Source organism: Lissotriton helveticus, chromosome 3_1, assembly GCF_964261635.1.
Source record: "Lissotriton helveticus chromosome 3_1, aLisHel1.1, whole genome shotgun sequence".
Taxonomy (NCBI): Eukaryota; Metazoa; Chordata; class Amphibia; order Caudata; family Salamandridae; genus Lissotriton; species Lissotriton helveticus.
In genome coordinates this window covers 1,287,679,597-1,287,703,686 of record NC_136061.1, presented here as the reverse complement: position 1 = coordinate 1,287,703,686, position 24,090 = coordinate 1,287,679,597, and the positions used below count along the sequence as shown (strand labels likewise).

Below are 24,090 nucleotides of genomic sequence, written 5' to 3'. Positions count from 1 at the left end.
AAATTTGAAGACTCTCCTTTGCTCATGCCAGTCCTCTTCTTGCCCAACTCCATTGGCTTCCAATTCAACAGCACTTGGCGGCCAAACATGTGCGTATTGCCCACAATGCTCAATCTGATAAATCTCTGGCTCTTATCACGATCTGGTTACGCTAATGCACGAGAATTCTGCCTTCATCCTCTGCTAATCTTCTCGCAGCCCTTACAAGGAAAGAACCCAAAATCATAGATTTGCTGTCTGCACTGCTAAACTCTGGGATGGCTGGGAGACTCCCTGCACTGGGAAACATCCCTCCCTGAGTTTCTTCAGATGCTCGCGTAAGGCCTAGCGCTGCAGTCAATCTTTAAACTCCAACTAATTTTCCTCTTTCGATACATCTTTGTTCATTGCATTTAGAGCCAAGAGATCTTTGGTATAGGAGCGTTTTGTAAAATACGTTAACATAACATAATTAACTGTGCAGTAAGTCATGTTGAGAGGGTGAGTCCCACAATGACTCGTCACAGGATTGACATCATTTTGTGCTGCTTAAAGTGCATGCTCAGAAGTAAGCCATGTGAAAGACCTTTTGGCATTAGTACGAGGTTACATAAAGTGATTATTTGATAAATAGCAATGTCTTGGTTTCCTTTTTCCAGTAAACAGACTGAAAATATTTCGTTTTAAATAAATCTAGGCACAATTCCTTTCACGCTGACTTAATCTCATAATTTCTGACAATTTGCGTTATGATTCTTGCTCTTAAAACCCCGAGATTATGGTAATATGCCATGCCATGTGTACAAGTTTTTGTTCAGCTAAAAAAACTCACTGTAGGAGCATGAGAACAACCTGAACAGACCAGATATGATTAGCTGTTTTTTGCATCATGCGTGATTTGAAATGTCTCCTTGCATCCATTTTGGATGCTATGAGCCATACTGGCCTTCCGCGTAATAATGCATAATTTTACATGCTTTTCAAAATTCGAGTAATTTTCATAAAGGAAATTACATGAGTTTTGCCTACTTTTAAGGTTCAAATGTAAATCATTCCACAATTGAGGTGCAGGGACATCAAGAAAAGAGAAGGGAAGCGAAGAGAGGAGAGGAGAGGGGAAGACAAGGGAATTGAAGGGAAGAGAGGAGAGGAGACGGGAAGATGAGGAGAAGGGAAGGGAAGAGAGGGGAAGAGAAGGGAAGTGAAGGGAAGAGAGGGGAAGAGAAGGGAAGTGAAGGGAAGAGAGGAGACGGGTAGATGAGGAGAAGAGAAGGGAAGAGAAGAGAGGAGAGGGGAAGAGAAGGGAAGTGAAGGGAAGAGAGGAGACGGGTAGATGAGGAAAAGAGAAGGAAAGGGAAGAGAGGAGAGGGGAAGGGAAGTGAAGGGAAGAGAGGAGAAGGGAAGATGAGGAGAAGAGAAGGGAAGGGAAGAGAGGGAAAGGGCAAGTGGAGAGGGAAGGGACTCTCCGAAGGGCCTCCAACACAACTGTGAGGCCCCCTCCATGAGTGCAGAGGCCCTTTGTGAATATGGCCCTGAGTTCTTCTCTCTTCTTTCTTTCACATCTGTTACTGCTCCTCCTTTTCCGGCTCCATTTTGTCACATCAGTATGATTTACTTTGGGACATCATCTTTCGCTTTCCGTATTACCTGAACTGCATCCTTTTCCTATTTTGCTTTCTGCCTCTACGTTCCTGCCCCTTGTTCTTACTTTTCCCTGTCCTCGCTTCCCTCTCTGCCTCCCCCCAACCCCACTTCACATTATTTTTGGGAACTGTAATTATAATTTATTAAATAATGTGAAAAACACCACACTTTTAAAAAAATGAAAAATCCATTAATACGTTTTACAGCTGTGCATAAACATGTGACTGTGAAGCTGGCGAATATAAATAGAAGCGATAATCGTATGAATTATTTACCTTTTGAAAACAAATGCTTTTATGTGCTGTGAAATGCTTAATTGGATAATACAAATGGGCTCTATGATTCAAATGGTGTAAGAGAATGAAAACTGAGCAAAAAGAGTCACGGAAATAAGAGGTGCTACAGGGGAGGGTGTAAGGGGGTCTGCCGGGCCGAAAGCTATCTTTGTTAGATTGTTTTGACACAATGCTCAGTTTAATTTGTTTTGATATTGTCTGGAAATTGGAAAATGCGAGAGAGAGACAAACAGAAAGAGTTACTGTGCATGTTGATCCCAGTATACTAATGATGGGCTCTCTTGAGATGTAGGGGTGTATTAGGTTTTTTATTAAGTCTTCCATAATTCAATACTATTGGGCTACACGCAGTTCACAGAATTTCTCTCTGATTAGTCCCCAGAAGATTTTTTTTTCACATAGACTGGCAATATTTTATTAAAAGTGCTGAAAATGGATGTGAAGTGTTCTCTTTAGTTAACTTACAAAGTGACATTAAGCCATTTTCATTATGCTTTCTAAACTGGATGGTTGTTGGCTATTTTTTTCCAGCACCTTAAAAAAGGCGCAAAAGTTTTGATTTTCTCTTGAAAATCCATATATGGAGAAATTTGCGACCTACAGAAAGTAGTCATGGCATTTGCCATAATCATGTAAAGTTTTTGAGGGGGAAGCCCTTCTACAAATCTATTGAGATGATAAGCCACAAGAGTTAAGGTCTATTGCCCACCTTCCAACTCACACGGTGCCACGTGTGACACACGATATAGGCTCCCAAGTAGTCACCTGATGAGGAGCCGATATCACACGGTGGTAGGGAAAACGATTTAAAGACCACTGTAAATAGTGGTTTTCCAGCTCGTTTTCCGAGGCTTTGAACTGCCAACATCCATTAAAGGGTGTGAAAACCCCAGGACATCAGCAACAGCCTCTGCAATATATATATATATTTTTTTAGAGGAGGGGGATTTGGGGCAGGATGGGGTTCAAAAGTGTCTCTTAAGTACTTCTCGGCACGAGGCCCTGCCCTCCAAGGCCCCACCTCACACAGTGAGATTTTAGTTCAAGTTCGCAGGTATGCTATTGGGAAGTTAATAATAGTAACTTCCTACTCAGGATTTAGGTACATTGGTTTCGCCATTGGTAAGCATAGTATAACTATGTTCCATTAGCAGTGGACCGCGCTTGATGTTGTCTGGGTCCACATATCACAGTCCTGCGCTTATAATGTAACAGCTTCATTCTGGGAGCTGCACTCTTCCCTCACTTTAATTAAATTTATCCCCCTGAAGGAAATCCTGCAAAATGCCATGACTGGTAAAAAACGATGAGTGTTTTATATTACTATAGCACTGTATGCCCAGGCTGATCACTAATTTGCATTAAAATCCCTGAGCTGGGAGTGGTCATATGCAGGTGTGGGAGCAATGACTTGTGGGGGTCATGATGGTCTGGTGTTCCTCTAACTGTTGCCAGAGACGCGTCTGTTACCAGCAGCTGCGTCTATCAGCAGGTACAAAGATTTATGTGGGGTAGCTCCATCTTGAGTGACCTGATTTAATTTCATGTGATGTCATTAAGGGGGCAAAGATCACATGACAATTTCTTGTGACATCAACTTTTTGCTAATATGTCATTCATTTTGAATCCTGAAAAATCCTACCTTTTTTTGGTCACAGAATGTTGGTCAGCATTGGAAAGGTGGCAGTGGAGAATTGATTTATGAATGCGTTTGAGACTGGGGTCATTCACAAATTCCCTTTTGTTCTCATGTAGAGTTTTCACTGAGGATGCGATACTTTAGGATATCTGTATCACTAGTAGAAATGTATATGTATGTGTTTTGTAATGTATTTTTTAAACTAGGATCTAGCTGCCTCTCTCATCGTGCTGTTCCTATCCTCTCTTTGTGAGATGAATTGAGGGCTCTGAAGGTTTATCTCTAATGTGCTCGTAGGATCGTCAATAGGGGTTTGGAGTACAGTTCTAAAAACAAGAGTAAATTGTTAATGTATTTAGTATGTCTGTCTGTGGTTTTTGTGTGGCATAAACCTAGCTAAGAGGCAGCTGAGCACCACACAGGTGCAAAGATACAGTCTCAAAGTGATTACTGATTTGCTGGGTTCTCAGAGGTCAAGTGGACTCGTATCTTTATGTAATGTTCTTTGAAGAGGTTTGTCTTCAGCTCTTCCTCAAATGGAGCATCATTAAGGTGCCCAGACGGATACAGGGATGCTGTTCTGGACTATAAATGCATAGATGGTAAATACTTCTATTAAATATGCTTGTATGCATATGGTGTGTTATCACAAGACAACTATGTGCTACTGGAAACCTATCTAATAAAAGATTTGATTGGGTTTGCCCATAGATATATTGAGGGATTGGTGGAGTATATCATGGGACCACAATGATCACGTTGATCAGGAATGGAGGTCATTGGTGGTAAATGAGTAACTATAGTGAAATATAATTTGCCTGTAAGGGGTCATCTGTACTCAGTCATTATGGACCCTGTCTCCAGTACGGAATGTTTCACCTCTAATTTGTCCCACTGAAAGTAAGTCTTGTGTGGGTTTCTCCCTCAAAACTCACCTTTTGCAGGATTTTATATCCATATATTTTTTAGACCTTTGTAAGCTTCGCAAACTTCCCAATTTGAGAAAACAGTTTTAAAAAATCTTCAGAAAGGAAGTTGGCACATTTTCATGCCCCCTCAAGTAGTTTGTAATTTTGCAGCTTTAGGGTTGTTAAGTCATCACAGAAGGTTTTACCAACGTTTATGTGCAAGGTATGGGTGTTGTGGCGGTTATTTTAGCATTTGGTTACTTTGAAATAGTCATGCAAAAATTATTTGAGAACTTTGTGGCACGTTACATGATTGATGCCTGAAAAAAGCGCTTACGAGTAAGGGGTGTGTGAGATTAATCTTCTATTGATGAAGCGATGTAAAGTTCGCAACCTTTTCTGCAGCATGAAATAATGAAGTTTCAAACCTTGCAAAATTGAGATTTTATCGTGGCTTTCACAAATTTTGTCCCACGTTTTTCCAACGTTGTGTAGTTTGACAAGCTAAAAAAAACGTTGTCTGATATTCCCAGATGTCACACACCCTAGGTTTGGAGGAGGGCAGATTTGCTTTTGTGGTCTGCGCATTTTTAAGTGGCACACATCCAGGGTCGGATTGGGACCAGGGCAACCCAAAAAAAGTGGCCCAGATGCGAGGAGCACAACCTTTCAAAAAGCATTCAACAGAATACCCTTGCACACAACTGTTACATTTAATACAATGTGTCAGTGTAGACACTGGTACAATTAGAAACAAAGCTTGTGGATAAACAAGAAATTCATCTTCTTGTTCGTGAGAAATGAAGTAAAATGGAAGTAACTGTTTACCTACATGGGCATCATTGTAATGAAAACGCCCACAGTATTCTTGTTGAATAATTGCAGATTTATTAGTTGATGATATTTGATATTTGATATTTATTGTCATTTGTAGAGCGCTAACTTTCGCTCCGGAGGGAGCATCTTGGCGCTGAGCACACAGAAGGGCGTCTAGGGGTGCATGGATCAAATAGCTGCGAGGACTGAGGAGTCAGACTGAGAATAAATCCAGGTTTTCAGAAATTTCCTGAAGAGGCTTTCTGAGGGTGTGTGCCTAAGGTTGGGGGGGAGACGGTTCCATGCCCTGGCCGCCAGAAAGGAGAAGGTCTTTCTTCCCTTGGATTTAAGTTTTATGCGGGGTTCCGAAATGAAGTTGGCGCCAGATGACCTCAAGCAGCGGATAGGAATATAGTGCTGGAAGCGCTTGGTCAGGTAAGATGGACCCAAGCCCCTGTTTGCTTTAAATACAGTGACAAGGAGCTTGAATAAGATTCTCTTATGGAGGGGCAGCCAATGAAGGGTGTTGAGGGCTGCAGAGGCTGAGGACCTACGGGGGAGTTTCAAAACAAGCCTGGCTGCTGCATGTTGGACACTCTGCAGCTTTTTCAAAGAGGACTTCTTGATGCCGGCTAGGAGGCCGTTACAATAATCCAGCCGGGAGAGGATAAGCGCAACCGCGACTGATTTCCTGGCTGTGATAGGCAGAAAATTGAAAAATTTCTTTAATTGCCTGATCAGGCTGAAACAGCGACCAGCGGTAATGCGCACATGTTCATCGAAGCTGAGGGAAGCATCAAATTGAACACCCAAGTTGCGGGCTGAAGCAACCGCGCTAGGCGGTGCTTCGGAGTTATGAGGCCACCAGTCTTTGAGGGAAAAGAATGTGCCTTTACCTAGGGGAATTATTTCTGTTTTGGCGCTGTTACATTTTAAATGATGCAAATTTAGCCAATAAAAGACTTCTGACAGACAGTTTTGGAATCTGATAGTGGCATCCGGAAGTTTTTTATCGATAGTGACGACAAGCTGAGTGTCGTCAGCGTAGGATGTCACGAGAATCCCATGTGACTCGATCAACGTGAGGAGGGGGGCCATATATACATTGAAAAAGAGGGGGCTCAGAATGGAACCCTGGGGTACCCCCGAGATGATGGAGCGTTCATCAGAAAGAAAGGTGCCCAAGGAGACCGTTTGAGAGCGATTGGACAGGAATGAGGTTATCCAGGCAAGTGCGGAGCCCGAGACACCAATCTCACGCATCCTTTTAATTAGAACGCCATGTGAGATGGTGTCGAAGGCCGCGGTTAGGTCGAGCAGGATGAGAACGGCCTGCCTGCCCTCATCCTGCAGGAACTTGATGGTGTCTGACAACTCAATCAAAGCGGTCTCTGTGGAATGGCCGGAGCGAAAGCCGGATTGCTGTGGGTGCAAAATACGATGATTTTCCACAAAATTCTTTAGTTCGTCATGGACTAGTTGCTCAGTGATTTTGCCTAGCGCAGGGAGGAGTGAGATTGGGCGCATATTAGACAGGTCAGTGGGGGATTTATTTTGCTTTTTCATGAGGGGCTTGACTGTGGCCTTCTTCCACTCAGAAGGAACAATACCAGAGTCGAGGGATTCGTTCACAATTGCATTAATTAGAGGGTTGACGGCCTCAACAAGGTGGTGCAAGATGACTGGGGGGCAGGAATCCGTGGGTGCACCTGATTTACAGGCTAGTATGGCTTTATGCGTTTGCATTAGGGAAACTGCTTTAAATTTGTTTAATGAAGGAATAGTTGTGTCAGGCTCTTGGGTGGGAATAGGTACCGGGGGGAAGTCCTTGTGGATATTATTAATTTTCTCCTCAAAGAAATCAGCAATTTGATCACAGAGGGCTTGCGAGGGGGGGATTTCAAGTGCCAGTGCTTTGGGGTGGGTAAAAGATTTCACGATGTTGAAGATTGTTTGTTGTTTCTGTTTAGCAGAGTCTATTGCTTGAGTGAAGAATGCCTTTTTTGCTTTTTTTATAAATGAGAGATATTGCTTTCTCTGGAGAATGTAAATAGATCTAGACATTGGATCGTAGGTTTTTCTCCATTCTCTCTCCAAAAGCCTACACTTAAGGTGGCAGTCAGCGAGGGCCGGAGTATACCAGGGGGCATTGGGTTTCTTTTTTCCACGAACGGGTTTTTGGTTAACGGGTTTTGCATTGGCAGAGATTACTCTCTCAATCCACTGGTGGAAATTTGTGGAGTCCAGAGACACGTCACCCGTGATGAACGGGGGAGGTACCCCTGGTTGAGGGTTGAGTTTGATGTACTCAGCTACCTTTTTCCAATTAATAGGAAAGGGAGTGTGAGGGAGTTTGATAGGAAAGGGGGGCAAAGTTTTGTTATTGATGGAGAAGGGAATGAGACAGTGGTCTGTCCAAATTTGTGGCACGGGGGTGGAAGCAACTAGGGAGGTCAAGTTGGTGCAAATGCCGTCCAGGGTGTGTCCGGCACAATGGGTAGGGAGGGAAACTAATTGGGAGAGACCAAAAATCTCAAGAGAGTGGCGGAAATTAAGAGCGTGGGGATCAGTATCGGATTCCAAATGAAGATTAAAGTCTCCAAAAAGAGTGAAGGTAGGGTAATGGGTAAGGAAGGCTGCCAGAGTTTCGTCAAGGGAATCCAGGAAAGTGGTGGCATTTCTGGGGGGGCGGTAGACGAGTGCTCCAGAAAAGGCGGAGGAGGGACTAGATTGGATGACAAATCCCAGGGATTCACAGTCCTTGAGGGAAGCCAGATCAAATGTGTGGCACTTGAGTGCATTTTTTACAATGATGGCCAATCCGCCTCCCCGACCGACGGGTCTGTCTCGCCTGAAGATGGTATAATCAGGGGGGAGAGCGGTGGCAAGGTCGGGATTTGAGGCTTCGTGCAGCCAAGATTCAGTAATGAACAAGGCATCAAGATTGGCTGTTATAATAAGATCATGGATGTCTTGTCCATGTCGAGCTAAAGATCTGGCATTGATAAGACCGCCATTAAAGGAGGTTGTCTTATGCCGAGGAAGAGGGGGAAGGGGGGTAATAGGGCTGGCGAGACTGGAAGATGACCAACCACACGATCGACAGATGTAAGGGCCACACAGGTGGTCAGAAAAGGAATGCACACAGCAGGAGGGACTGGGTAAGGAAGGGCGCATAGACAGCAGCTCAATAGAGTCGTACCTGAGTACAGGGTAAGTGGGAGCAGCATGTCCTGCGCCTGGCGCGGTCTTGGCGCGGACGGGCGCAGACGGGCTTGGCTTAGGCGCGGCTTCGGCGCGTATCCGGCGCGCCCGCTGCGCCAGCCCGCTGCGCCGTCTGGTTGCTATGCACATTATATAGGAAGGTAGGAGGGCGGGAGTAGGGCGCGACTAGAGCGCTCTCCCCGACTGCCTCACACAAGATGGCGCCCACCGCCGCCGAGAATCGGCTAAGGAGCGGTAGGGCTGAATTAAAAGAAGAACAAAGGTGTTTAGGGTGTCAGAGTGCCTAGATAACGATTCCCCATTAATTTGAAGCCCCCAGGAAAGATTTTCAAACAGTTAAAAAAACGAGTGAAAAGCACTGACAAAGTGGATTTAAAATGCTGTTTAAAAGTATAAAATCAGAGTGCACGTTTTTAACACACAACAGTCGCTCGCAGCCCCAGTTCCCTCGCTAGGGAGAGCTTCTGAAGGGCGCAGAGCTCTGCAGCAAATCGATTGAAATACACAAGGAGGGCGGGAGGAGGGCGCGACTAGAGCGCTCTCCCCGACTGCCTCACACAAGATGGCGCCCACCGCCGCCGAGAATCGGCTAAGGAGCGGTAGGGCTGAATTAAAAGAAGAACAAAGGTGTTTAGGGTGTCAGAGTGCCTAGATAACGATTCCCCATTAATTTGAAGCCCCCAGGAAAGATTTTCAAACAGTTAAAAAAACGAGTGAAAAGCACTGACAAAGTGGATTTAAAATGCTGTTTAAAAGTATAAAATCAGAGTGCACGTTTTTAACACACAACAGTCGCTCGCAGCCCCAGTTCCCTCGCTAGGGAGAGCTTCTGAAGGGCGCAGAGCTCTGCAGCAAATCGATTGAAATACACAAGGAGGGCGGGAGGAGGGCGCGACTAGAGCGCTCTCCCCGACTGCCTCACACAAGATGGCGCCCACCGCCACCGAGAATCGGCTAAGGAGCGGTAGGGCTGAATTAAAAGAAGAACAAAGGTGTTTAGGGTGTCAGAGTGCCTAGATAACGATTCCCCATTCATTTGAAGCCCCCAGGAAAGATTTTCAAACAGTTAAAAAAACGAGTGAAAAGCACTGACAAAGTGGATTTAAAATGCTGTTTAAAAGTATAAAATCAGAGTGCACGTTTTTAACACACAACAGTCGCTCGCAGCCCCAGTTCCCTCGCTAGGGAGAGCTTCTGAAGGGCCATATGAGAACATAGAAGAAACATGGAGCTTTCTCACCAGCCGCAGAGTGACTGCCATCCCAGAGCCCTCAAAGCTGGTAGCACGCTCCAGATTAGAATTCTTGTCATGCACCACATATCCAGAATTCCACATATGCATAAATACAACAGCAACCAATGTACTTTTTGAAATAAATAGTGTCAACTCCTGTTGGGCTTTTGGCTTAATTGACTTACCATTGAAGTATCATTAAAGTACTTGAATAGTTAACGAGTGTCCTTTCAGTGCCTATGATCTTTGAGCAAATTTCTATGAAAATTATGCATTAAAATATACCATACTGCTTCTGAGCTGGACCCATGGGGGCTGAGGTGAGAATGGCCCAACAATTAAAGCAACACCTGTCTTCTCAGCAAGGCCTCTGCATACTACCTCCTCTCTCTCACACACAATTGGTTGATTGTGGTCACAGAGAAGTGGTCACAGAAAATAAATAGTTTCTGGGCAGGAACATGGGCCGAGGTGAAATGGCTCATTTGCCACAAACCTGACCTAGCATCTCAGAGAGGCCCCTCAGCCTGTTCACTCTCCCCTCTGTCCACCCACCATGGTCTCATTGACGACCTGGCAGAGCGCGTGTATTGCAAAGACAGTGCTTCCGTGCTGGGCCACCCCACCCCAGCCTCACAGTGGTTGAGGTGAGAATGGCTGCTGCGTTCCATGAAAGTATCAGCTGTGGGGCCGGGTAAGAGGGGATTTCGAGGGACGATGCTGAGGCAAATTAATAATTTATTTAATTTTCCCTCTGTATCGTCCCTCAAAATCCCCCCTTACCCGGTCCCACCGCCCCACCGCTGTTACCTGCATGGAGCGCGGCTGGAGAATGGCCCGAGGACTGGAATAACACCTGGCTCCCCACTGAAGCTGTTGCACTCACCTCCCTCCCCACTCCATTGTGACCTTATTGTGACAGCTTGAAGGGGTGGAGTAGGGGAAGGGCACAGCTTCTAGCTACGGAGATGGCCCACAAGGGCCACGTTAAAGATGACCCAACTGCTGCCACAAAAAAACAGCTTGAAGCTGGCACTGGCCCATTGGCGGGTGAACAACCGCCCGCTTTATGAATCCGACCCTGCATACAGCATTGTGTAGTCGCACTTTTGTTAACATTCTGCATTTCTTTCATTAACAATAATCAAAAGAACTGTTTTATCTGTGCTAACAAGAGTGTAGTGATTCTACGAATTCACACAGCAAACAATTCAGTAATGAACACTGCTTTTAAGATATGGGCAATCATGTTAATATTACAGAGGATACCTGCGTATGTTGGCAAAGTTAGAGCCAAGAAGTATAAAAAATCAATCTGCACACATGTGGCAATGCTCCTCATTGCCATGTGAAGATCGGGCTGGCCGGAGACTTAAAGATCCTTGCAGACTTGTTGTTTTGATGTAAGTGCATATATGGGGGTCTTTGGGACGTCCACTTAAATTGAAAATGGTGTAAAGGGTTCCACCTCCAGGAGCCCACATGCACAACCTGACATCATTAAACTAGAAGAGGAACAAAGAAGACTGCTTCAAAGGAAGCCCTGTATACAAAAGAGGTGGAATGCTCCTATGCCATGGGTGGGCGGACGAGAATGTGACAAATTAGTAATGGTGACCTGCTCTGCACACATACGTCTCTCTCTAAACTTCAACATCTAGAAGTTCACTAACCAAAACCTCTGCCTCTCAAATGCTCCTTGATTTTGGGGATGCCGCAGCATCTCACACAGGAGCTAAAGAACCTTACTGTCATTTAAAACCCGTTCAGAAGATCCATATCTCTACGCCTGCGCTTGCTCCTTCTAGAGATGAGTATATAAAGAGAGAAATAGTAGAGGAAGAGAAGATGATAGTAAGTAAGCCCATGTATACACTCCGTGCCCCCCGCCCCCCTCCCTCCTCCCCCCCTCCCACCCCCCTCCCTCCCTTACTTGCTGAGTGGGTGTGCGACGACAAAGTTCCTCTGCTCGCATCATCCCTGAGGTAGAGTTTGTTTCCTTCCTTTGGAATCGCCTTAGAGACACGAGGCTCGATCCCCGCCCTGCCGCAGTCAAAATAGTCCTAAGTAATTGGAAGGACACGTCGAAAGCTGCGCCCAAGGCATGGCTCAACTGGGTCACGTTCCTAAGGGGGGCAGACAACATCACAGCGAAACACTCGCCGAAAACTCACAGGCAGTCAAACATGTGGGGACCCCTAGACCTCTTCCTATCATCGCACAAACCACCATAGACGCAGAACTCAGACAACGACGAGGGGCACACTCGGCAGATCCACGCGCTAATAGAAAGTGAACCGGCTTGCAAGGCGCTTCACCTCTTTCACTTCTGACTTCTATCCGTCTCTGTTCCCTCTATGGTCCGGGGCATGACAGGAAACCAGCTTAGCATCGAGAAGGGGGGCAGCAGGATACAACGACAAGCAAGGCTTGGGAAGCTGACATCCGAACTATTCGAACTTGACTGTCGAACTATCGAACCACCTCAAAGACACAGAAGACCAGCGGATCACTTCCCCCCCTCACCCCCCCCCCCGGCGTCCCCTTTTCTTTCTTCCTTCCTTTTCCTTTTCCTTTTTTTTTTTTTTTTTCTCTTCCCTTCTTCCTCCACTCATGCATGTTCCGTGCTCCATGTAAATATATATTTTTTATACACAATAAAGAAATACAGAAATCAACAAAAAAAACGTTCAGAAGTCATCTGTGCCCTCGTGGACAGCAAAGAAAGAAGGCTTACAAGTTATTTGGATGGCCTGCTACCAGTGACAATAAAATATGACTCCGCACTAGCAGGCTGCAAAAGCCCAGACTGCTGTGAAGGTCTCAACCATAAATCTATCTGTAAAGTAATGGACTGTCTCATTCTGTTTACAAGTGATACCCTTACAGAGGTCACAAAGAAATCAGACAAAATGAAGAGTTACTAGTGAGATGGTGTATGTCCCACAGACTGTTCATGTTTCTAGTTACGAATAATGGGCTTTCTAATCTCAGGAATGTTTCTGCTTGAGTCATTCTTGAGCCAAAGACATTTTGTTAGCATGGATGATTATCACACATAGTTGATGAAGTACCATGTTCAGTCCTTTCAATTAGGTGCCCAGTCGGAGTAGTTTTGCCCTCTCTAGCCGCCCTGTAATAATTAACATCTTCAAAGGATATTGATCAGTCTGGAAAGTGAAGTGAAGGCCAAATATATATATATCGTGTCAATCCCCAAAGCAGCATCGGTTGCCTAGTTCTTCTCTCCTTGTGGTAGGGTTTTACCGATAAAAGGTACTGGCTTCTTCTCATATTCTCAGTTGAGTGTGTTGATCTCAGGTAATACAAACAGGTACGTACAGTCACACACGTTTACCTGTGATTGGATCTTTGTAGAGGAGAGGCACCGAGAAGGTTTAATGGAAGGTTTGATGTTTTAGCCAAGCCCTAATTTTAACAGTGCCACCATATGTCTTCTATACCCCGTTTGGGCATGTGCACTGATAAACGTGGGATTTTTCAAGCCTGGCATTTATCTCACCTTAAACGGGCACTACTTTTGATACAAAAGAACCACCATCAGATATGAGACGATTGTCAGGTGACAATATTTGACAGTGGCAACAGCCTCCAAGAAGCTCTAGACACTGCCAGGCTGAGCACTGGAATATTTGGATATTTGGGAGGGGTGCTCTTGACTAACCAGCAGTGGCGGCTTGTGTAGGGCGTGCTGCGAGGCGGTGGAGAGGGTTGGGGAGTGGCAGGGTGGGGGTAGTAAACTCGGATAAATGCACATGAAATTGCTGCACCTTAGGACTACTATTAACTTGGATGTGACCAACTTGACCCTCCCCTGGGGTGGTGTACAGCTTTTAAGCGAGTTAAGGAAACATGGCAGGACCTTTTCCATTCATCATTGGATCAGCAATATTGATATGTAAACGAAAGGACGTAGTCTGTTTTGATGACAATGTTCTTCAGTTTACCGTGTATTAATGGATGGAAAGTGTATGGGAGCAGTGATTTTTCCAGAATGTCTACTTTTCAGATATATATTACACTGTTTTCGTCTCTGCTATTTGGCTTGCAAGGCTAGAAACATAAAAAATTACACAGTACGGTCTCACACAAGTAGGGCACGAATTTTGATGAAATAGTTCTACAAATTATATTGCAGCTGTCCTGAGCACATCAGATTTAGAACCCTTGGGTCGAGCATGAGAGTTGACAGAGGGCAGATCCCATAAGCTCCATTGCCAGGACCTTCACCCCCATCCCCTCCACTTCACGTTGAGTCGTATCCGCTTCCTGAATGCAGAGAGGCAGTAACGCAGAAAGAGCTGCTCTATGGCGTTTGAAGGACGTGGGTGCCGGTGAGCAACCGGGAACCCAGTGGTTTGTTTTAGTTTGATATTCCGGTGGCTTAATGTGAACGGGGGGCAGCAGCAGTGGGGAGAAGGTTGCGCTTTCCCTTTGAGAAGCACAAGAATGCCGCAGCCCCAAAGAGCCACCTACAAGGGGAAAAATATTACCATGAAAAAAAGGTAGGCTTCTGCATGGCGCTAAATGGGGAGAACCTTCAAGTTTCACCCCAGGGTTAAGTGCTTAGTGGTGCTTTAGCCATTCACATTTTACCTGGTAGTAGGTTACTGGGAAGGATTCTCACCCAACTCTGTAATCGGTTCCATGGTCGTGGGGCTTTGTAGTCCCTCCCCCAACTCTGCAAATAGTTGCATGTTTGTGGGGCTTTGAAGTTAGTGAATTAAGGGCTGGCATCAGGGACTGCGAGAAAGAGGAGGAAACATTCAAAAATAAAAGTAATTAAGCATGGGAAAACACCTAAAAGCTGCCAATTTGATAGGGAACATTGATGTCACTACAACAATAGCTCTTAGAGCAAAAACATGGATAGCACAAGTAAAATCCGCATCAGCCGCAGCAAGAGCAGATCACAGTTTCCAGCCGCGCTTGGGTCAGGGCTAGCAATAAGTCCACTGAGCTCTGAGGATGATCTATCAGTAACTTATAAAGAAGGAGAGTCAGGCTTGGCAGGCGTCCCACAATATCAGACGGAACCCACAAGGTGGGCTCACTAACAAGAGTGGGAATACATATAGAGTGTACTGAGAACAGAAGAGTGATAGAACATAAGGAAAACGAGAAGGAGAATGAAGCTAAAAAGATCTGCTGTAGGTTGATATAATGGATGCAACCGCTCCGGCGAATTGAAGTAAAAGGGAAAGTAGTGCCATCCGGGCATCAAGGTATACGCCAGTCCTCTGATAGGGGTCCAGCAGTATCCTTACAGACTTTTGTTCAAACCTCAATTATAGGGCCATCACAGTCCCAGGACAGTGACTTCCAGGAACTGCTGCAAACTCAGTCTAATTCGCAATCTCAGACTCTTAACCCAGCCTCTAGCTCAGAGATGATCTTGCAAGACCAACCCCAGCCCCAGGCCTTGGCATCATCTTGGTCCCAGGAGATGCTGCATCTGAATTGAAAGTAAGGGTCAGGGTTACCGCACAGTGGGATATAAAGACAATGTTGCATGTCATTCTGGACAAAATTAGAGAGCTAAAAGCTTCCATAGCAATTGAAATTGCAGCATTGCACCAGCGGCTACCTAAAACCGAAGAAGCAATGGTGAACTTTCCAGAACGAGTGCAGGAAGCCGAATCTACAATTTTGCAACTTGAGACCAGGTTAGCGCAATGCAGGAGCAAGTCAAGAAAGTAAGGAAACAAAAGTTTCCATAGGAAAATAAAATTGAGGAGCTAGAAAATCACTTGTGTCGCTCTAATCTATGCCTGGCTGGAGTTCCGGAGGGCTGTGAAGGTACGCAGGTCCTTCAATGGGTAGATTTATTCATCAAGATGCATGTTTTGCTCTGTATTATGTAGCTAGAGACATTTATTCAATAGCTTTTTAAGGGCAAGGGACAAGTGAGGCAGCATATTTAGCTTAGCAGGGGAAAGAAAAGCGACTTGTTGCTTTGAACAAAGGCTTCAATTGTGCTTCGTGACCTGACCTGCCTCTCACCCTTTCTACTGGCTCTGTGTAGTGGTTGAACTCATACAGCAGAAAACTACAGGTACAAATAAAAGTACATTTGTTCGTAAAGGTCCATCATGTCCTGCCTCCAAGGGATCCAAGCTGCAACTCACTATACTGCAACCAGGTACCATGGAGAAGGAATGCTGGGCATGAGCCATTACAAATAACAGCAATTACAAAACTAAACCCGGTGTGAGAGAGCGCATGTGCTCAGGCAGTGATAACTGAAATATGATGTAAACAATAAGAAAGGACTACATAGAACACTACATCATCTCCCCCCTTATAAACAAAACAAAAATAATATAAAAATATATCAAATTTAATGCACATAAAAATTTCTGTATTTTGCTGACATGGAAACATTGTGACAAGTCCTGACATTCCCTAGAGGTTTATTACATCAGTACCATCAGAGGACCTGGGCTTAATACATTTTTCTGAATTACCTGTCAGTTGTTTCAGATCTATGTAATTCTGCACTCACTTTAGGAGAAATACTTGAAGAAGAAATGTTTCTTTCTAATACAAATCAATCATCACTATTTTGACCTCCATTTCCATTTGTTTGTGTGAATTTTCTCAGCTTTCTCAGGAGTTAACGTCACAAGGGCTCTTTTGCTCTACCAACTCTCTCATTAAGCAAGTCTGACCCTCTTGCCACTCTAATGATTTATATTGGTCCAACAAAAACCTAGTGTCCCTTTTTACCTCTATTGGGATGTTTGATCCACACCCAATCAGCAACCATAAAATCAATATTTTTAACATCTTGGGCCTTATTTATAAAGGCCTTGCGCCGCCGGTGCGTCACTTTTCCCCATTTTAAAAGTGGCGCACCGGCGGCGCAAGGCCTTCATAAATAAGGCCCCATGCATTTTGTCATAGTGAATTTTATGGGCTGACTGGACCGCAGCTACTCTCTCCTTGACCATCTCAGATATTTTACAATGACAATCTTTCTCCTTTGGTACAAGGTCCTTGACCCAATCTGGACAAATGTGAGATCTGGATGTTCTCTTTCTTAAACAAAAATAAAATACACTAGTGGGAGAGTGTGGCGTCGGATGGTACGTCCAAACATTTTTCATTAGAAAATCTTCCACTATAACCCTTCTAGGCAAATCAGATTGTATTCCTTCCTTAAGAAACCTTTCCACCCAACCACCTGAGATTGGCAAGTATAAAGTCAGACTCAAATGTCTAATGTGATGGTTCTGAACAAACTCCTTCATTTGTGAAGACACAAAATGTGGTCCGTTATAGGTGACCAAATCCTTTGGTGGCCCCACAGTTTTGAAGATTTTACTTCAAAATGTGATATTTGTGACAGTACTAGTGGTTGGAACACATTCATAATAAATAATTTTTGTGAGAAATAATCAACTGAGACCAACAAAAATCTCTTATCCAAGGGCAAAAGTTTGAATGGGCCAGCAAAGTCTAAGGCAATCTTAGGCCACACCTCATCAGGAAGTGGAACAGTGTGCAACAATGAGTGATCCTGTGTTTGTCAGGCAGTAAACAAGTACTGCAATCAGAAATCCACTTTGCAACTTGTGAATCTAAAGAAGGTCACTAAAGTTTAAAGGTTTTACAGGTGGCTCCCACCCCTAACTGAGCTTGGTGAGCAGCTTTTAAAGATAACAGATGAAGGAGGAACAGTGACATTATCATGTAAGATAAAGCCATCTGCAATGGATAGTTCGCTTTCTCATGCAAGAAAGATCTGAGGGAAGCAGGTAATGACCTTTCCCGTGAGCCCCCCTTTTTTGACAAAGTCCAGTATAGTAGTTAACACATTGTCTTCTTCAAGAGCAGACACCCATTCTTCACGAGAGACCAAACCAGAAGAGCTCATTATGTCATCTGAAGTGGCTACCACAGACATCTTCACTATCTTCTGATTATTGAAGATCTTGAAGTGGCATTCTAGAAAACAAATCAGCTCTAGAGTTCTTCCTACCAGGAGTGTAGTCAATTTTGAAACTGTACTCCTGTAACCAAGAGTGGTGTCTGACAAGCCTTGCCGAAACCTTTCCTGAACCATTGCAATTAAGTTAATGTATAAGGAGTTTGTGATCGGTAGATAAATCAAAGCACATGCGCCAAAGAACAGTTTTAAACTTTTCAATGGCCCATGAGCAGTGCCTCCCTTCTCAATAGTGCTATAGTGTAGCTCTGGAGCCTTCAATGAGCGGGAGGCAAAGGCTACTGTATGTTCTCTGTCATTGAATTTTGAGAGAACATCCTGTATACCAACTTGGCCTACATTCACTGTAAGTATACATTTGCTTTCAGGTCGAAAAGAGGACATAGCTGGTGCATTAGTGATTAATTACTTGATTTTACCAAAGGCTTGGCCAGTGAGCTCATCTGAAATTAACTGTACATCTTTCTGCAATAGTTTCCAAAGCGTTTGTACAACCAGAACATACCCCTGCCTGGATAAACCTTGAGTAGTACTCGCTCATACCAAGGAATGACCTCAAGGTGTTTTTGTCCATTGGTGGGGTTACATCCTGAATTGCTTGAACTAAAGACAATTTGGGATTTATGCCATCGTCAGAAATGTGGTGACCCAAATAGTCAAATTCCAGCTTCAATCAACAGCATTTCTCAGGCTTGTGAGCGATGCCCACATCCTTAAATACCTCCAAAACTTTAAGAATTTTCTTATTTTCAGCTACTGTGTTGGAAAACACTAATTCATCCTAATGGTAGGCTCTGGTATCAGGTATGTTAGACAAAATGGAGTCGATCAACTTCTGGAAGACACTTGCAGCAGATTCAAGACCAAACAGCAACCTTAAAAATATTAAGCCCCAAAAAGAGTGACAAAGGTGGTGAGGTCTTGCAAATTTGATGCAATGGGACCTGATAAGCAGAGCATAAGTCCAACAGTGAGAAAAATATTGCACCACATATATTTGCCAATAACTCATTTATCTTGGGTAAGGGGTGACAATCCACAATCGCATTCTTGTTAAGAGTGCGCAAGTCCACACAAAGCCTAAAGTCCCTTTATGTCCCTTGCTCACTCTACCACTGGATTCAAGATAGCCTGGCTGATGAGGATTATGAATCCTAAACCGGTCCCAGGATGCTTGTTTCCGGTCCAGGGGAGCCATGGCTTGGCAGTTCAGGCTGGACTGATCCCATGAGGCACAGGGTCAGACTGATTTGCATATGGCCATGTCTGAACTGGGGTGGTGGAGTGAGCTAAAGAATGGTGATGGATTAAACCCAGATCAGTTGACTGGGGGTGAGTCTTTGATTTTCTCAAACGCTCCGTCCATCATCCCCTTTGATATCACTTTGTTCACCCTAATTTGGCAGGGTATGCCCAGACGTGTGTCTCTTGCTCACTCTACCACTGGATTCAAGATAGCCTGGCTGATGAGGATTAAGAATCCGAAACCAGTCCCAGGATGCTTGTTTCCGGTCCCGGGAAGACATGGCTTTGCAGTTCAGGCTGGACTGATCCCATGAGGCACAGGGTCAGACTGATTGCATATGGCCATGTCTGAACTGGGGTGGTGGATTGAGCTAAAGAATGGTGATGGATTAAACCCAGATCAGTTGACTGGGGGTGAGTGTTTGATTTGCTCAAACGCTCCGTCCATCAACCCCTTTGGTATCGCCCTATATTTCTTGCGTGCAACGGCAATGAGACTTACCTACTCTGAGGAGTCTGTGTGTGCAGTAGCACCTTCCTTAACCAGTTTGTCGAATATGCTTTTGAGTTCTGACCTTACAGATAAAGGCACTGGCATAACCTTACAAAACACATGTATGGTAGTCTTCTCAAATTTTAATCTGTGTTCAAATTTGTGGACTCAACCAAATTTATTAGTGAAAACTTCTGGGAACTTCTGAATTATCTCTGCCAATACACTGTCCCTTTGGTTACTAATTGATGCCACCAGCATGTTATCACCATAACAGAATTGGGTGAACCAGGAACAAGCATCAAACCCAATCTTGCTAAGTCTTGCCTTCCCACAATATATTTACCTTTCTCAGCTACATATATCTTGGTGCATGTTTGCTTTCCTAAACATTCCAAATCCTCCCGGAACAAAACAACCATATTAACATCCTGGTATCCATATGCCTTAGGAGAGATATCAGGAGCAAGTAAAGATTTAGTTTTACCCCATGTTTGATCATAAAACATATGCGAAATAATTGTAGTAGGTGCCCCTAAATCTGCAATCATATTGAGTTTGATAGAACCAATACACACATCACATAGTGGACCTTTCACTGGTTTTTACTTCCATTGAATTCCCCTTAAGTGTGAAGTCAATCATTAAGAAAGCCTGCGAACATTCATCCATGACAGATGCGATAGCCACAGTATTCGCATGAGTGCCAGCCCCAGCACTCCTGCAGACCCCTTGGAAGTGTCCTATTTTATGACAATTATTACATTTTTTTAATAAAGCCAGACACAAGATTTTGTGTAGTGTAGTATTTTTTATCTTTATAAGACAGTGCATTTACAGTTTCAGGAATTTGCACAGAATTCAACGCATGCGCAAAAGACTCAGGTGCAATACATTTGCTCGAAATAAATGAATGTTCTGTGGCGTTGGCCATATACAATACTTCAATTAGAGTGGGATTGTGAAAGCTAAGCAAGTGTTTGATTTTCTTCAAGTGGTGACCCAAAACAAATTGAGCCATGATGAAAGTGTCAAATGTGTCTCAAAAATTCAATTTCACTGCAAGAATCTGAGAGCAGAAACAAAACTCTTCAATGGATTCCCCCTGAATCTGCTTCCTGTTGTTAAAATTAAATCTTTCAAGCAGTACTCTTGGCTGTTCTGCAAATTTATTTTTAAGTCTTGTGGTTGCCTCCAAATACTCATTTCAAACATCAGCATCCCCAGGAGGTGAAAGAGCAGGTAAATTGCCATATATCTGTTGACCTTCAGAGACTAATGGCCTCATTATTAGTTTGGCAGTGCTGGAGTGGGACCGCAGGAGTTTTTTCCTGTCTGGCGGGTGGTTCTTTGGTGTACCCAGGGCAGTGCCAATGAAATAGGCACAGCAATGGGAAAGTCAAAGGCAGTACCTGCACGGCATGGACTGCTGCAGTCCATGTGGTGCAGGTACTGGTGTGCTTGCACACAGCGGGCACATGTTGTGTGCATCCACAAGGTTTGAGGAACCAGGAGCCCCGTTGTTTCCTTACCACCACATTTTTCATGGTGATCACACTGCTAAGTAAGTGTGGCAGTGAGGAAACTCATATTCTTTGCGGGGCTGCAGCAGCCCGAGCATATTGCGGGCTCCAGACCGCCATGCCACTGCCAGAGATCTCTGATCCTTGGCGGTTGCAGCGGTCCGAGGGCGGCCCAACTGCCCTGGTCCTAATAGGGCAGTTGGAAGACTGCCATCGCTGTGCCCCTACAAGTCAGGCAGTCCACGGATATCAGCTCCCAAATTGCTGTATAGAGTCACTTTTTTACTTTTAGGTGAAAATGTTTCCACGTCAATAGCCACTATAAAACTTTCAAAGCAGTTTGACCATTTCTCCCATGAAAGTGGAGGTTTTCCAGGGGTTTGAAGAAATGGTTGAATTTTAACAAACTGCTGTATGTTGGACATTTTGCTTGCTCAGAAAAATTATCGAGTACTCATCATCTTTTATTGGGTGATCCTCCTTTTGTTATACAAGAAGTAAAATCAAGGAGGTATCAAACCTTGAGTAAAAGCTGGATCGGGGGTGACAGGGAATGAGTAGAACTAGCAGAATTGCAATGCAGGTGACGCTGGTTTTCTGATGAATTTTAAATTTGTCGCTAAATATCTAGTCATGGAAATCACACACTAGATGACTCCAGGTACAGATGAAAGTAAGTTTATTCACAAAGGTACAGGAGCCCACGTCCTGCATGTCCTGCCTCCAAGGGATCCCAGCTGCAACTGACTATAGTGCAGCCAGGTACCATGGAGAAGAAATGCTGAGCAATTACAAATAACAACAATTACAAAACTAAACACGGTGTGAGGAAGCGCATGTGCCCAGGTAGTCAGAACTGAAATATGATGTAAGCAGTAAGAAGGGGCTACGTAGAACACTACACTGTGTCAGCAGGCATTGTGACATCAGCACTCGACTGTAAAAACGTATGCTAGTTGAGTTCTGATATATTTTCTTCAGAATCTGCAACTGGATGCATCAGTCACCATTAATTCAGGGATTACCGAACCCTGTGTATTATAACAAATTATTTAACTTGAGAGTTAAACTTGTATAATCAGAATGTTAGTTGCTGTGGTAACGTTACCTTGACAGTAAAAAGACCTGGAGGAGTGACTTCACCTTACCACCTTCATGTAGATCAATTTAATTTTATACACACAGGGTGAAGTCCAATATACATGAAGGAGTATTTTAAACTCCTGTGGACCAAATAGGGAAATGAAATTTACATCAATCCAACGGAAATTACCTTTCAAGTACGACAAGCTGTCTGGTAAACAGTCTTAGAATCATCTTTCCACCTCCAAACTAACAGCTCAAATTTAATGAACCTTATGAATAAAATAAAAAAGTAACAATGAGACAAGCCATGTCTGCAGAGAGCGATGTCTGATGAGGGATATGACACAACAGGGGCGATGAACAAATGGAATTTTGATTTAACACCAGCTCCGAGCGTAGGAGATTGAATTGCAATATTATCAGACATGAATGCATCTTCTCTGCGCAGCAGAACGTGGCTCAAACTCCAGAAAAACATCTATCTTTGTCTTTCTTCGGTTTTTGCAAGTGTTCTTTTGCTGTGCATCTCTGTTTCTAGGCAAATCCACTATACTTTCTCTCATTCTCTTGTTGTTGTTTCCCTTATGAAGTTCACCTTTGCTTGTTGTTCACGTCTGTGGTCATTAACTTTCTTGTCTCGCACTTTCTTCACCCTTGTTTTTTTTGCCCCAGCTCTCCCTGCACTTTACCTTTACTTACTCACTTATCTCATGCACTTCTGCTAGGGTGACTAAATGTAAACATCGTCCAAGCTATCTTCAGGAAGTTTTATTTATTTATTTTTTATTTTTCACTAACTTCAGGAAGTTAAGGAAGTTTTTAGAAACAAACTTTGTGAAAAGGTTATGAAATTAGCTTTCCTTGGGATAACATTGTCTCAAAACCAACTTTAAGTCCCGGAATGTGTCTCCTAAATGAAGTTTTGATGAGAGACTAGCCCTTCCCTTAAAAAACATATGTATAGCTTAGAATGTGTTTCTAATTGTGGATATTTCGAAATATTTTCCTTCAGTTATTCATTAATTTTCATGAGAATTGTGTTTTTATGCATATTATGTAGACAATAGCCTACATGTATGAAATTGTATGCAATTTATTTCCTTAACTGTAAATTTCTTGCAGAATACGAGTATCAATGTATTGAAATTATGCATACTATGGATAATCCAATTATCGAGGTTGGCACAAGTTTATACTTGCAAAAAAATTATGCACTGCATTAATCATTTCTTCAAAGTTTAAATGAATGCTGTATTTTATTGTCAGATTTTAACCTAAAAGATGTATGCCACACTCCATGTCATGTTTAGAGAAGAGCACAGTTGTCAACATTTGCAGTTCTCAATTTAAGTTTTTTTTTTAACCTATGCTTGCTTTGCTAAGTGCAGCGCTTGCAAAGTTTTTGTTTTAAAAAGAAGGGCTGCTCCATTCTCCCCCCACAGCAGTTGCCACGAGAGGAAATGGTTGGATGGTGCTCTTTAGTATCTATTGCCACAACCCTGCATGTCCAGGGCCACAGCCCTCATTCATCGCCCTATGCTCAGCAATGTCAGTGCCTTCTGGCAATGTCCTGATTTGCTTGCACTTCCCCATTTGGTGTCCCCGGAACACAAGCACACTGAAGCCTCGCGGCCCCCCCCCCCCCCTATCCGACAAAATGGTCTACTGTTTTGCTGTTACATGTTGTCCACCCCTTGAGTGATGAAACGTCATGCTACTGGAAAAGTACCCAATCACTTTTGCGAAGTCAGGTAAAGTCAGAGAGATTCTCTCACTTTATCTGAAGCAAAGTTTCCAACTTTTCTCAAGTTGGATGGCTAAATAATTTCATTCATGCACTCCTATAGATGTTGGTGGACATTGCAGTTGTGGTTCAAAACGTATAGCTTTAATACCCTTTAACAGGCTACTATCCCAAACTTTTCAGAATAAACCTCTAAGTTCTTATTAGGAAGCCAAGCACCACATCCAAACTCTGTGTAGACCATGGATAGGTCTCATTCTACTGCACATTCATTAGTTCACTAAGG

The 24,090-nt window shown here is 43.8% G+C and overlaps 1 protein-coding gene across 2 annotated transcripts in view; it reads left to right on the top strand.

Moving 5' to 3' along the window:
• The window catches only part of NTM (neurotrimin), a 1,138,588-nt gene that overhangs the window by 506,286 nt on the left and 608,212 nt on the right, over positions 1-24,090 (top strand). The gene's annotated exons all lie outside the window — the stretch shown is intronic.